Below are 13273 nucleotides of genomic sequence, written 5' to 3'. Positions count from 1 at the left end.
ATTAAAACCTTGGTGCAAAAGAAACTCCTAATATGCCTGGCAGCACAGCGGCGGTCCCGCCAAACATATTGATGCCTCCACACGGCCGCAACACTGCCAGGGAACGGCGGTTCCCTGGTGGGCGGTGGCGGGGCCACAGCAGGGTTGTGGCGGACTGACTGCCTGATTCCTAATAAGACTTTCGGGAAACCCCCACCACCGCGCCCCCGTGAGTCTGGCTCTCCGTGGACCACCAGACTTGTAATCAGGGCCTAAGTGATTTATCAAGGCGGGAGGGATGAAGAGGTAATGGGAAACGGTGTCACTCGAATAACTTGCAAGGAGTTTTAACCTAACTGTATACTTTGCTCGAATGATGCAACACAAGTTAAAAATACTTGAAAAAGTCATGATTTTCATGGGAAGGTTCAACTCGTGTGGAACTTCACGCCCTTCAGGTATTTTTGGGTTATTCTGCAAGAAAATAAATACTACTTACTACTTCGCACAACCCTAGTGGAGATTAGGATACACACTGAGGTAAACACTCAGACAGCCACAGACATTTTTATGTAGGAAATGCACGCCTTCATATGCGCTTTCTCGATCCGCAGACTAAAATATATGCAAGAATCTGTAAGCAATTCAACCGGAATGAGACTACTTAAAACGAATACAAAATTTCAAGAAGGAAGCCTCGGGATCCCAGCAGATTTATGGTGGAAATTTCTTTAACTCTGGCAGCATAATGTGCTCTGCTTCATATTTTACCCTCTTGTGTTGAGCATACTAAATGCACGGTTGAAGCATCTGCTTTCGAAAAAGTTGAATTTCCAAAGCTTTAAATCCGTGCAATCGTCTTTATCAGTTTTTCGTTTTGCATTTTTCTTTCCTACTGCTCCCTCTTGGAACAGACTTTGATTTCCCACCGGGCTCGGTCTAATTGCATTGTTCATTAATGTAAAATAATAATAATGGAAAGTAGCAGGCAAATATCATATGATGCTCTCATTTTGAAAGGGATCTATTTGTTTTGACAACCTGCATGGCGTTTGACATTAATTAGTGCATTACTCAGAGGAGATGGATATCACTGGCTAACTGCGCTCGTTAATTGGCATGAAATCTTCATCCCTAGCAAGACAAGGAGCAGATCATCTGTCGGTGGTAATAAGCGTCTCAAGACGAGGCAGGAGTAAAGGGCAACCTGTGCACGGAGCAGGCATAGAGCAGGCGTCAGGGCTGTACCTGCCAGACCTCGCGAAAGGCTGGAGGAAAAATTCAGCTCACATTTGCCATTAAAGCCCAAAGGCAGGGCTTTAAGTGGGCCGGGCCCCACCGGTGCTCAGCACTGGTAGTTCTTAAAAGCAGGTGCTGAGACGGGTCCCTATCGGGCTCTCCATTTTTGTCCACACACTCGGGGTGAAAAAAAAACGTCTTAGCTCTCCAGCAGTACCACTGCTCAAAGCCTTTGATGTAACTTCAAAGAGACTCATTTTAGTTCTTTCACAGTCTCATCATTTCAGAACTGAAGCATTTTCAATATTATACACAACAACGCCATAGTTGTTGCTTATTTATTTTATGCACCAAACAACCACTTACAAAGCCAATAGTCCTGGTTTGTTGTAGGTGTAATGTTACATATATCTGGATGCAATGACAGAAAGAGCAAAATACCAGTTAGTAAGCTCAACTTTTTAGCTTACCTGTTTTGCAGCCACGCCCTTAATTACATCGGCCATACCCCTTTGAGAGACCCCCCAGTTTTTTCATCCCACTTAAAGCCCTGCCCAAAGGAATTGCAGCGCGTACTCCCTCTCGGAACCCATTTGGGACGAGATAGAACGGTTCTTATAGGAGAAATTACTTCTCTTGAAGTAATTCGTCAGAAGCTGTGCATTTGTACTCTAGTTAAGATATGTCCCTAGGAATAGGCCCTGCTTCATGTCGAAAGAGGTGAACGCGGCAGGCCAGCCTGAACATAAGCAGATTATTGGGCATGCTTGTCGGCTGACTTTTTCTAATCTGCTTTTAAGCACCCTGATGTACTGCAATGTGCTCTATGGCTGATTTCACACGGAGCTGCTGGGTTGTTTCCGTGTCCTTCCCACGACCCCGAGTAAGATTACCAGATGGCTTACAAAGCAATTTACACTTTCGAATAATTTGCCCTTTTGAGTAAGTTTACTACTTTTTGCTGATTGACAAAATTACTCAAAAAAACTGTAAATCCAGCACTACAAATAGCCAACCAGTGGTACTGCAACATCCTCCCTTAAAAAATCGTGGCTGTACAGATTAAAAATCAAACTTCACAGGAAATCATTTGAAATGCAATTTAAAATATTTAAAATAGTTTAAAAGGTAAACAAGTATAAGTTAATGTTAATAAATAATTAAAAATAGCAAATATGTATTATTTATTAAGAAATACACTAGGACTGAAACCAATGTCTGGGGTATTTGGAGCCAGGCTCGAGGAGGAAGCGGTTACCCCCCTGCTACGATTTACACACCCAGAGATTGGGATTGAATACTTTAGAAACAGATATCGGCCTAAAATTGAAGTGCAACCCTTACTAGGGCCCGCCCCTCACGCCACATGATAGTGTGACCTGGAATTATCGTCACACTCGATAACACAATATAAAGACAGTGTTCAGCTGTGAACAAGTCGCATGTACGATCTTACGAAGGCGACGAAACACGTGTTGGCTTGGGAACTACTGTAAGAACGAGAGTATGAAAGAGAAGGAAAACACAAGAAAGAAACCAAGATTGACTCATTATGTTTCATGTATATTTTACTTATTAATCTTGTAAACTGAAATTCTGCGTGTGCTTGGGTTACTCAATTATGATTTTTTGTTGCTTCTGCCACAATAACTAGGGGAGGCTGGTGGTTCTCTCCAACCCTTGAGCACCGTAACTAATCTAAACCCCACAGATACCAGGTGAACCTACCATAAGCGCCTATTATCTATTAACAATACCACTGTCCAGTACAAAAACTAATGTCTGGGGTATTGATGTGAAACCAACTGGTAGCATTTGTTTATATTCAGTAACTATTCCTTTAATCTACGGAGTTCTATTAATGAAACGATGAATGCTATAATCCTGTAGGTGTATTCCAGCATAGCTTCTGTTCTCAGCATTAGGAAATATATACAATTTTCTGGTCAGGCTTGTGATAAAAACAGTGCCAAAGCATCTCACTCATGTCTTATCATGAATATAACTAAGGAACCTGTTTTTTTTTTTATGACCTTTATGATCCTAAGTTGGAAAAAGTGAAAGGACACCGGGCACAGTGTATATGATCTATAAAACACGTCAACTCTAGAAAAGAGCAATTCATCTAAACTGGAGATACAATCATTGATGAAACAATAACGTTGTTTGTGAATTACTTTTTTTAAATGTATTCTTATTTCTCATTTTTCTAAATACACATGATTACATTTTTTGATATATGAAAGATATACATAAATACATGAAACACAATTAATAACCACAATTGGTCACATCCATAGACCAAAACAAAATACATAAATCTGATATTTTCATTACATTGAAATTATATTGATGCACATGATATAACTTGAATACATCACATATTATTATAATACATTCTGTTATTTTGATCTGCGGAAATCGATGCTAAACATAGAAATCTTAGCGGCTTTTGACAAACTATTGGCGGCTGGGTGACAAACAACGCGTTTCGGCTAAGCCTTCGTCAGGAATCCGCTCATTAGGACTCCTATCTTTACTACTCCTAAACTGAGAAAAATCCTAACTTCAAGACTTTCGGTATTCACAGAAGGCATTTAGGAGTCCTAAAGTTAGGACTCCTAACTTCTGTGAATACCGAAATGAGTAAGCGCCTTCTGTGAATATCAAAACGAGTAAGTGCCTTCTGTGAATACCAAAATGGTAGTAAGTTTAGGATTTTGTCTTAAGTTAGTTCTGTGAATCGGGCCGCTTGATCCTCCCAATAATGATCTATTTATTAACAAATGTATTCATTGTCGATATTTTCATTTTATATGTGATACATTATATGTTAATTTTAATAATGATTGGAGGTTTTTAATGCATGTCAATGATTGCAATATTGACTTACCCTTTTGTGTGAAGATTAAGCAGCTTGACCTTTATAATATATGGGCCTAAGGTTGTTGGACCACGACTAGCAGTTATAAGTTAACCTATACACAGTGCTTGGTACTTATGTAGGGGAAAGCATTCATTCGGTTATTGCTGACTTCTCAAATTAAATTGGAAAATGTGTCTATAATTATGTTACTGAGGAAAACAAAAAGATTATGGGTGGGATTCTTGAATTAATCTCAGTCACTGGAAATTACTGAGACCACCACCCACCCCTTTGTTTCTTAGTCCACTGTGCCACTCTAAACGGAAACCTTCTGCATGCAAAGCAGTGGTGGTCCTGCTCCTAACAGTCAGTTAGTCCTATCATACCAGGTCCCCTAGAGACGGGAACACAGGCAGCCCAAGACCTCTTTTGACCTGTTTTAACTTAATTGTAGAGCAATAGCTTGCTTCTCTAGCAGGATAATTGTGGGACCCACATCAGGGCATATCCTTCATACAGAGAGTGTTACAATTAGAAAAACAGAAAGGTGATCTGTTGAATGCTCGAGTTATTCTCAGTCACTGATTATTTATTAGGGCACGTTTCAACACATTGTTTTTGCTCAGTTTGCAATTTTAGTCAGAGATAAGCTTTTTTACAATCAGTCAGTAATGTTCTCCACCCACATACACCTGACAAACACATCATTTTCACATTTAGACAGACCCATCAACCACTAGGTACACCGACCAGGAGGGCCTTGCACTTTCTAATCTAGGCATAAATGATAGGACCTTTTATGGAATGGGACATCATGGACTTACACTAGCACAGGGCATGAAATCCTGTTAACTCTCGGAAGACTTGGCAGCCACGTTTGGGCACAAATCTGTATAAATGCCATTCCCACTTTTGTAGATACTGGCAGTACTACAGACTCTTAGGGCCAAATTCAGAGGACCACCAGACTCGCTGGGGTGTGGTGTTCCATCCACTTCCGCACCAGTGGCCCTACTGCCCAATGACAACTTTGGTGGTCAGGCCGCCATTTCCCCGCTGCAACTCCCCAGTGGTGGAATGGCGTTCAGCGGCTCACCAATGTTTTAACATCTTTATCCTTGTCAAACCATCTTTTTATTTTTCCAAACAAGGATTTCTTCTTTTTCTCTTCTTGGCAATACATTTCTGCGTTCACCAAAACTTTCTAATCCCTTCCGTAATACCACTGTACAGTACGATATTTTATCCAATAACAGCGCAACTCACACCAACGCACCAATCCTGGAGCGTCTACGTCACCTTGTCCTCCTTCCAATCCCTGCGCGGCTCACACCAACGCACCAATCCCAGCGCGAGCACTGTTCTGATCTACTATCCAATCAGAGCGCGGTCTGTATGACGTCAGCAGTCGCTGCAGTCGCTCCTGCTCCTGTCTCCTGTCTCCTGTCACTCGTCTACCCCTCCTTTACAAAACCATCTCCGTTGGTCTTGTCTCACAATTCTACAAAATCTATTAGTTACAACATATAAACATCTCCATTGTCTTCTTCGCTAACCACAGAATAGTAAAGAAAATCTTATTTCACAAGAATCCCGTCTTTTCCCTGAAACAGTTCTCACTTCTGTTCCACTACGGAATTAATACTCTCGTTGACACAGTAGCACATCCCTCTACTCTACCCTTCTAACATGCATCCATTAACTGTTTCCTCTAGGACTGCTCCAAAAAGTCTTACAATCAACTAAATGCTCATACATTCACGCACTTTCATACAAGAAAATATAATACATACACACAGAATCCTGCCTTCCCGAGAACAGCGAACAGTCTGTCCTACTACATAATTATAACACGCATTAACCAAACAGTGTTTTCCTCTGTTCAGTTCTTCAAACAAGCTCAGAGAATACCTATTACTTCTCCAGCGATAAGCTTTAACGGCGAACCTTACGTATCCCAGGGACTTAAGACCAGAGTTTCACAGATAACCTTCGCTACCATTCACACTCCTTTTATACTAGAAATATATCCCTAATAGTAACACACGACGATGTCACTGATTCCGAACCCAGACAATGTGACGCGCAACTTCTATTGTCACACGTTTTTCCTGCATACGTACAGGACCAACAATCCCGTCTTTCCCGAGAGCAGTATTTACTTCCCTCTGCCCTACTACGGAACTGCTACCAGCTCCCAAATTCCAGAAGCACTACATAAAACTCAACACGACGATTCCAACATATAGTATTAGTACATATACCAACATCAATCAATAATCAATAAATCAAAAAGCCAATGTACAAGCAGTCTAATCAGATCAAGACAATAATCAAAACCATCAAATTCTGCTACCAGGAAAGATGGGATTGTTGGTCCTGTACCGTAACAGCTTCTAGATTCTTCGTCAGTTCTCTAATCTTTTCAGTCAGTTCTGGCTAATTCTCTCGTATTCTCATCACCACATCTTTTCTCTCTCTCTTTTTCTCTGAAAGGGTTACCACTTCTTAATTCAGGTGCCACAACTTCTGTCTCAATGATACGCAATATATCTCTTATCGGAGAAACAACTGGTGTGCTCTCCAGGCAAACATCCAAGTAACCTTGGAGGGAAAGAGAGCCACAATGAACTTTGTGATTACAGCCGAGGTTTCGCTATGGGTTCCGAGGAAGAACATTTGTAAAAGTAACATTTGCAAACTCGAGTTTCCTTCTTCCGTTTTTTTATTTTTGTGATTTTTCTGAGCGGAGATTTTCCAAATGTAGCGATGCTACATCCTTTCCTGCTCGCTCTGCTCAGCGGCTCAACGGAAATTTAGAACATTTTATGTTGCTTTATTTTGTTAGTTTTATTATAAACTATACTAGACTAGAGAGGGTCTGTGGTCATTGCATTCGGGATTTTGAGGCCACTTCTTCCCAAACCTGCGTTGGTGAGGATCGATGCTGTGAGGACGGTGACTTAGGAGACTTCTACTGAGAGACCTGTTTTGACCCATTTATGACATTTAGCTAGAATAGGTAACTATGAGAATAATGATTTTATTTTGATTGCCTTTCCATTTGAACTAATTTTAGATAAAGTACCATTATTTTAAATACAGTGTTGGTGGTTATTTCTTGTCCTTTATTGAGTACTCTATTGTGATTATTGTTGTTTAAATCATGACTCAAGACAGTGTCAATTTGGTCTCATTGACCTCACTGTAGATGCAGGGTGTTTAGGAGGTGTTTTCTCCCATAGTTGGTACTGATAGAGTGATCTGAGTGTATGTTAGTGAAATGGGCCCAAGCGTATGGTGAGTGTATGTGCGTGTATCTGTGAAATTACTCTATCCGTGGAAGTAGGGAGAATTTATATGCCAGCACTAGTTTGGAGTACATTTCCAACACTTTGTGGTGCTTTTGGCTGCAGTAACTTTAGAGGTGTGGTTTGATTATAAGAAGCAGCCTATTCTATTGTGGATGGGTGCTTGTTCCTCTCTAAATTACTTCCCAGCCCTCCTTTAATACCCTCCTTACTCCTCCAAAAACCCCTCCCATTTAATCATAAATAAACTTACTTTTTTAGCGACTCCAGCGTCCCATGCACATTGACATATCCTATAATGTTTACCAACATGAGAGGAGATCTCTTCAGTTAGAGCGGAGATCTTAGGAAATAAAATTTAGGTGAGGCACTGAGACTACTGCATAACGTTTTGTGAATCACATTTTGTAGGATTTTAATAGTACTATTGTAGTACTACTAAATGCACTACAAAATTTAGTCAGAGATAGGCCCCTAAGACTTTAAGAGTTGTTGCTTTCAATTTGGAGGTTCGATCCTGTGAAAAAAGGAATAATTCTCATGTGCAGAGAATGGTTACATAAGATATTTATACAAAGAGTTCTTAGCAAGTGAGATATGAAACATTAACAATAGAAACCAAAGAATGTTAATGCCTGTTAATTACTTTTCCAGTGGCTCAAGATTCAAGTAGAACATAAGTTCACCTTTTAAGAGATAGTTATGACGTTTGGGGTACTTATAATAACAAAAGGGGAGAAAAATTAGTGAATATAGCTAAAGGTACTGATCTCTAGTTATACTTCAGTTTTAGGAATGACATCTTCATACCAACAACACAGACAGTCGGTTGCTTAGAGATACAGTTAAAGTATAGATAGCTGAAGACCTTTAACGATAATTTATTAAGATATTTACAATTGCAGAAGGCAATTCCCAGTGATGAGAGACTGGTAGTATTTGGTGTTTCTGGTATCTATGTTTTCTTTCTTATGCCATTCTCCTTCTGATATTCTCACAACTGGCCCTCATTGTCTCATACTATGTAGTCACTGTTAGAGATTGATTGATATGGAAGAATGGATCACTCCTATTGGATCTAGAGCACAAGAGTAATGACTTCTGACAACTTAGACCTTAGTTGGCTGATCGTAAGAAGCAATATTCTGATTTTGTGTGTTTTTTTCTAGTTGTAAAATCTATAAGAGCAGAGACATACACATATTTTGATTTCTGTACTCTGACTACAGCATAGGAGAGTGAAGGTTCCTGTTTTGTCTAGCATCTCTGAGCCACCGTTGTTATTCTAGCTATATTAGCTGCCACTGATTTTGCTATACATTTCTTATGGAAGCATGGTGTAGTGATAAGTGGGAAGCAACTGTAATGATAATTGTATGCTTTCCTCAATTTACAGTCTGTCCAGAGAGAGTCAAAAGTAGAATTACATAGTAAAGCCAACAAGCTGTGATGCGTTTTTTTACAAAGCAGAAAGCAGAGCGAACCATTGTTACTACCTGATTGCATTTTTTTAATAGGCATCCAATGTCGGCCTATAAATCAAATACACCATTTGCAATTTGATGTATGCATAACTCGCTCACATTCTATATTTTTGTTACAAACACGCCAAATCCGAAATGATATGAAATGTAACCATTGCTTTATATTTCAAAGGCTGATTTAAGACAAACAAAATACAGCATTTATTTTCCAAGCGTTTCTGAAGCATCTGCCCGACTGGTTACCACCTGCTCAATACCTTTCGCATAACCGTAAGCCATGCCTGCTTAAATATCCATACTAAAATAATGCAGAAAACATTATTGGGACGGTCAGACACATCCAGTCTCAGCTTGCCTCAAGCACAAAGCGAAAATATCTCTGAAAACCTAAACAATGCCCAAATATATTCTCTGATGCAAATGTGATGTTTCTGGAAGATTGAAGACTTCTTGCCATTTTCTCTCTCAGCGGGGCTGCAAAACAATTGAATTCCTCAGGCCGCCCAACCCAATATGAAGTTCGATTTTATGTGATAATATGAAGACTGTGTTTCAGAAGAAACTATTCTATACGCTGAGCTTTGAGGGATTTTCTACATCTTCACTGAAAAAAAACTGCCTCTCCATCTCTTTCAGTGGAGTTAAGTGGTTTTGCTCTCTCTCTCTTGCTTCGCTATAAAAATAGACTTTCTTTTACTTGGGTTTTTAATATAAAAGGCTGTAAACCTCCGCGGACCATAGTGCATCCCAGACCCAGTAGAGCCGTGAATGCCACTTTTGAGTGATTCTATATATTATATAGTGCAGGCCTTGCAACCAGAAATCCCATTACATTCAAAGAAAGGCCACTTCAAAAGAGTTCTGTTCTCTTGAGTGTTGTGATCTAAGTGGCCACCTCAGAAAGACACTTTGACATTCCCAGCTGTGATTGGTGCGCAGTGTGGGAGAGAAATCGCACTACCTCCGAATCATGCGACATAAGTACCGAATTTAAAGATTGTGATTATCTAACTATGATTCTTACTGAATCGCAATTAGGAAATCACAATTCCTAATGCACAAAGTAAAGATATCCTAAAGAGTGATTCTTAATGGGATCACAAATAGACCTACCTCATGAATATTAATGAGATAGGTCACAATTTGTGACCCCAAAAAAATCACATCAATCAAAGGGATGAGGACCTGCTGAGGTCAGTAAATCACAATGTCTGTGATTGCCTTTTAATAAAGCAATCTTTTATTTTTAAATGCAGCCCATGTTGCTTACAGGATAATGGGTTGTGTTTCAAAAAAGAAAAGGAAAATGTAAAGTTTCATTGTTTAAGATGTACAAATGCACAAAATGCAAAATGCAAAATGCGATTTAGTAACTTGTTACCGCATCGCAATTTGTGATTCGGTATTTGATAGGACGAATTCCAATTAGAAACCAGTAATACTTTACCACCATTGTGAAAGTGGTGGTTACCCATTCTCAAATGGGAAGAGGTCCCTTTGGGAGCTATTCCCCTGTGAGGATGTTTAAAAAATATTTTTTAAGATCAGGCAGTGGTCCCGCAGACCACTACCTACTCTTAAAAAATGAAACTTCAAGGTATAATTTTTTTCATTTTAAACACAGCCTGTTTTCCCTTAAGGAAACAGGCTTCATTTAAAAAAAAGAAAAAAAGATTGCTTTATTAAAAAGAAATTACAGACATGGTAGTCTGCTAGACCTCAGCAGGCCACGATCCATCTGATGTCTGCGATTCGGAATGGGTCGCAAATTTTGGCCTACCTTATTAACATTCAGAAAAGGCAAGGGGTCCCAGGGGACTCCTTTACATTTACGAATGGGTTACCAGCTCCTTTGAGGGGTAGGTAAAATATTAACATTTTGTGACAACATCATTTTGGTCAATAAATATGAATACATACCACAACAATTTGGAATTTAGAAGTGATGCCCCAAGCACGCCTCTTCCAAATCCTGAATCGGTACTTGGGCACAGACCCAAATTGCAATTCGGTAACCAGTTACCAAATTGCAATTTGGTGTTTGTACATTTAAAAAAGCATTTTTGTAGTTGCAAGTGGACAGATTCTATGAATCAGGCCATTTGCGACCTAAAAAATACTTGGTACATCTAGGCCTATAGTTAAGCACCATAAAATGTGGGATGCAAGGCCTACACATTGGGTGATGTATTTGATACTCAAAAGTAGTATTCTCTCCTGTCAAAAAGGGACAGTTTGAAGAGGTTCACCTGTGGTTTAAAAGTTGCAGGGGTCATGCTACACAGCCCTGCCTGAAGCCATGTTTTCTTTGTCACTCTCGTACATGGCACAATAAGTTCTTCAGTCCAGAGGGAACATTTAACTCTCCATTCCACTGGTGTATTTTTCTGCACCATATACTACAGCCTTATTGTAAGTTAAATATGTCAATTTGAGATCTGGCAATTTTGCCATGTTTTAAGGACATGGGTTTGTATTCGCCAAAATGCTAGGGGTCGTAGAAGTGACATAATATGCCTCTTCACCCCTGATGACGTCACAGAAAGTGACATCACAAGTCTCATCCCCCCCTTGTTACTACAGAAAAGTATGTCACATGACCTTGCACTTATGAACATTCAAATAAAGTGAATTACAAGATCAATGAAATCACTAAAACATTTCAAAAGTTCATAAAAGTGTATTTTAGTTTGTAAACACATATCAATTAGTGGAATGCTAGCCATCATTTACACCGGTGTCAGCCATTTTATTCACCAGTACAGCAATTTCATGCATATGAACAACTACATATAACCAGTTGCAGCCTGTAAAGCCTAAGCACAGTCATCATATATTCATGTACTGGGTCAAATATCCAAACATAATTTCAAATGCTAAGGCTCATGCCTAACCCTGGGTGTTCCAGCAAGAGAACAGAGCTATCGCTTATGGTACCCAGATCTGACATACTTTAGACAGCAGGTTTTAGCTTTGGGGGTCTCTAGTTGGCATAGGTAGGTACCTGTGACAAATAGGGACCCTTGCGTCCAGTCAGGGTAAGGGACTACACTCCTAAAATAACCCCTGCTCACCCTCTTGGTAGCTTGGCACGAGCAGGCAGGCTTATCTCAGAGGCAGTGTGTAAAGCATTTGTGAACACATACAGTAATACAGTGACAACACTACAAATGGACACCACACAGGCAGTATAATAAAAATAAGTATTTTTATATAGACTTAACACAATACCAGACGACAAAAATCCACAATACTATACTAAAAAATAGTCTCTTAAACGTTATAAAATAGCTCAGTTCTCTCAAATTGTAACTGCGACACTTTTCTCTCAATGTACCTTAGATGCGTAGCGCAAAGAAAACAAAAGGGGTTGCAGGGAAGGTGGTGCGTCGGTTCCTTACACGCAGGGGCGTGGATGCGTCGGTTCCTTACTGCTTCGCAGAGGAGTTGATTCGCTCTTCCTTACTGTGTGGGGAGTTGATGCGTCTTGGTTGCGATGCGACAACGTTGGTGTGATGCGACACACCCTACGGCCGTGCGGCGTCTCGATGAACTTTGGAGCCGCAACAGGCCCTGTGACACGCTTCTCTGGTGATGCGACGATGACCTCTGTGGCAGTGTCCCGCTTCTCCGGTGATGAGCCGCGCTTCGGCGATGCAATGATGACAGCGGCAGAGGCGGCAGAGGCGGCTCGCTTCCTCGGTGATGCGATGACAGCGGTTGCGACACGCTTCTCGTTGTTGCATCGCGCTTCCAGCTCCCAGCGACACGCAGTCTCTCAGAAGGCCCAGCACAACAGCAGGCACTTCAGTTCCCAGCAAGGGAATTCAGGGGGGAGCTGGTTGGTGAAGTCTTGTATCCCTGAGACTTCAGGCAGGAGGCAAGCCCCATTCAAGCCCTTGGAGATTCTTCTTCAAGCTGATAGAAAGCACACTCAGTCCTTTTCTCCTCTCTTTGGCAATGAAGCAACCACTGCAGGCCAACCCCCAAACACACAGCACAGGGGTAGTCTCCTCCTTCAGCTTCCTGGTTCTTCTCCTCAGCAAAGGTTCATCTTGATTTCCAGAAGTGATCTAAAGTTCTTGGTTCTGGGTCCCAATATTTATACTCCTTTTCCCTTTTTTTCTCTGAAGGCAGAGAGGCCTTTGCCTAGTCCAACCCAGTTCTGGTCAGTCCTGGAGCACTTTGTTGACATGTCTCCTTCTTTCCTTTCACAGTGCAGGGCAGGGACATCAGACACACCACAGGAGGTGGAGCCAGCATTGTGGAGGGAAGGCCCAGCCCTATTCAGGTCCCAGGTGCAGCTCCTCCCTCCCATCTAGATGCAGATCTCTCTATTCACCACTGGGCCACCTCACCCTGTCTCCTGGAATTCCTCACACCTGTCACTCAAG

This window comes from Triturus cristatus, chromosome 1_2 (genome assembly GCF_964204655.1).
Source record: "Triturus cristatus chromosome 1_2, aTriCri1.1, whole genome shotgun sequence".
NCBI lineage: Eukaryota > Metazoa > Chordata > Amphibia > Caudata > Salamandridae > Triturus > Triturus cristatus.
The sequence above is the reverse complement of the archived record's forward strand: the minus strand, read 5'-3'. Positions refer to the sequence as shown.